We start from the raw sequence: 2,669 nt of genomic DNA, 5'->3' as shown, positions 1-2,669 counted from the left end.
GGTTTGAATGTTTGTCCCCTCCAAAGCTCATGTTGAAATTTAATTGCCATTGTAATGGAATTGCGAAATGGGACCTTTAAGAGGTGATTAGGTTGTGAGGGCTCTGCCCTCATGGGTGGGTTTAATGTTTTTAAAATGAGGCTTTCTGGAATGGGTTCTCTCTTTTTTTCTGCTCTTGTGCCACATGAAGAACAGTGCTCCTCCCCTTTGGAGGATACAGCATTCAAGGTGTTACCTTGGAAGCAGAGACTGGGCCCTAGCCAGACGCCAAACCTTCTGGTGCCTTGATCTTGGACTTTCCAGCCTCCAAAACTGTAAGAAATAAATTTCTGTTCTTTATGAATTACACAGGTTGGCTGTGCCAGGGACCACGGACATGGGCAAACTTCTGAGCTACCAGCCCAACAGGGGCATAAAACGTCCCCGAGATGGCAAAGAGGAGGAGCAGAAGATGCATCGGAAACAAACTAGTACTCAAGATTGGGAAGAGGAAATGATTGTGGTGGAAGAAGCAGAGGATGACAAAAATTTGCTGCTTCAGATTATTGACACAGAGGGTGAGGAGGAAGAGAAAGAGGAGGAGCCATTGGATGAAAGCTCAGTGAAGAAAATGATCCTTGCATTTGAATAGTGAGCATATAAAAACCAAGAATTGCAGATTAAGTTTCCAGACAATCCAGAGAAGTTCATGGAATCCCAACTGGACCTACATGACATCATTCAGAAGATGCACGTGGTGGCCACCATGCCAGACCTGTACCTTTTGCTGGAGCTGAATGCTGTGCAGTCACTTCTTGGTTTGCTTGGACACAATAATACAGACGTGTCCATAGCTGGGGTTGATTTGAGTCAGGAATTAACAGATATAGACATCTTCTATGAGAGTGGAGAGGGAGCAGAAGTACTCATTGATGCTCTGGTGGATGGGCAGGTGATAGCGCTGCTGGTGCAGAACGTGGAGCGCCTGGATGAGTCTGTGAAGGAGCAGGTCAAGGGTGTCCATAACACTCTTGTTATTGTGGAAAACATGGCTGAGTTCTAGCTGGAGATGTGTACAAAAGGTGCCCAGCAGGGTCTTCCTCAGTGGCTGTTGAAGAGGCTGAAGGCAAAGAAGCCTTTTGATGCCAACAAACTGTATTGCAGTGAAATGCAGGCCATATTGCTCCAGGACAATGATGAAAGCAGGAAATTGCTTGGGGAGCTGGATAGAATTGATGCACTTCTTCAGCAGTTATCTGTGTTTAAAAGACACAATCCCAGCACAGCAAAGGAGCAGGAGATGATGGAGAATCTGTTTGATTCACTCTGCTTCTAACTAATGCTCACTTCCAATCGTGAGCACTTCCTGAAGGGCGAGGGTCTTCAGGTGATGAATCTCATGCTCAGGGAAAAGAAGATCTCACAGAGCAGGGTCCTGAAAGTGCTGATTGCACCCGAGGGCATCTACAACTGCGGTAAATTTGTTGACATTCTTGGCATATGAACCATGTTTCCCCTCTTTATGGAATTTCCCAGGAAGATCAAGAAAGTGGGTACCACTGACAAGGAACACAAACAGCATGTCTGTTCCATTCTGGCTTCCCTTTTGTGGAACCTGAGAGGGCATCAGTGAACCCGGCTTCTGAATAAATTCACTGAAAATGACAGTGAGTAGGCTGACAGACTAATGGAGTTGCATTTTCAATATCTGGGTGCAATGCAGGTGGCAGACAAGAGGAATGAAGGGGAAAAACATGACATGGTCCAGGGTGGAGAGATCATAGACAGTGACATGGGGGATGAGTTCTACCTCCAGTGCTTGGATGCAGAGCTCTTTGTTCTCCAGTGCATCTGCTGCATTATGTCCAAGATCTGCAATGCCAATGTCCCCCAGATTTGCCAGAGGGTTCACCAGATCCTAAACATGTGAGGACGCTCCATCAAAATTGTCAGGCATATCATCAAGGGGTATGCGGAGTTCCGGGAGAAGGAGCAAAAGCACATCCTGGGCTTGCTTGAAAACTTCTAGAGGCCTCCTGACCCTGTGCATAATGGACTCCCTCTTGGCTTCCCTTCCAGAAACAATTTCTAGACAGCTGTGTGTGGCTTTTGGACAAATTAAAGCTAGTTTTGTTTAAAAAAATAATAAATAGAATAAAATAAAGTACCTAGGTATTCTGTTATAGCATCACAAAATGAACTAAGACGCTTGGTTACCTTGGGTTAGGCAAAAATCTCTTAGATATGCACAAAACATGAAAGAACAAATTGATAAACTGGATTTCATCAAAATTATAAAATTTTTGTGCTTTAAATGACACTATTAACAAAATGAAAAGGGCCAGGCACAGTGGCTCACGCTTGTAATCCCACCACTTTGGGAGGCTGAGGCAGATGGATCACCTGAGGTTAGGAGTTCTAGAGCAGCCTGACCAACATGGTGAAACCCCGTCTCTAATAAAAATACAAAAATTAACTGGGCATGGTGGCACGCACCTGTAATCCCAGCTACTCAGGAGGCTAAGGCACAAGAATCGCTTGAACCTGGGAGGTGGAGGTTGCAGTGAGCCAAGATCGCACCATTGCACTCCAGCCTGTGTGACAAGAGCAAAACTTCATCTCAAAAAAATAAAGGAAAAAGAAAAAAGAAAAAAAGGAAATGAAAAGACAATCCATAGACCAGAAAAAAT

At 44.8% G+C, this 2,669-nt stretch overlaps 1 pseudogene; it reads left to right on the top strand.

The window, feature by feature from the left end:
* Positions 1 to 379: 379 nt before the first annotated feature.
* On the top strand, positions 380 to 2,008 carry LOC101152300 (beta-catenin-like protein 1; annotated as a pseudogene).
* Positions 2,009 to 2,669: the final 661 nt, after the last annotated feature.

The sequence above is a fragment of the Gorilla gorilla genome, chromosome X (assembly GCF_029281585.2).
Source record: "Gorilla gorilla gorilla isolate KB3781 chromosome X, NHGRI_mGorGor1-v2.1_pri, whole genome shotgun sequence".
NCBI lineage: Eukaryota > Metazoa > Chordata > Mammalia > Primates > Hominidae > Gorilla > Gorilla gorilla.
Note: the sequence above shows the minus strand (reverse complement) of the source record. Positions and strands in the feature narration are given on the sequence as shown.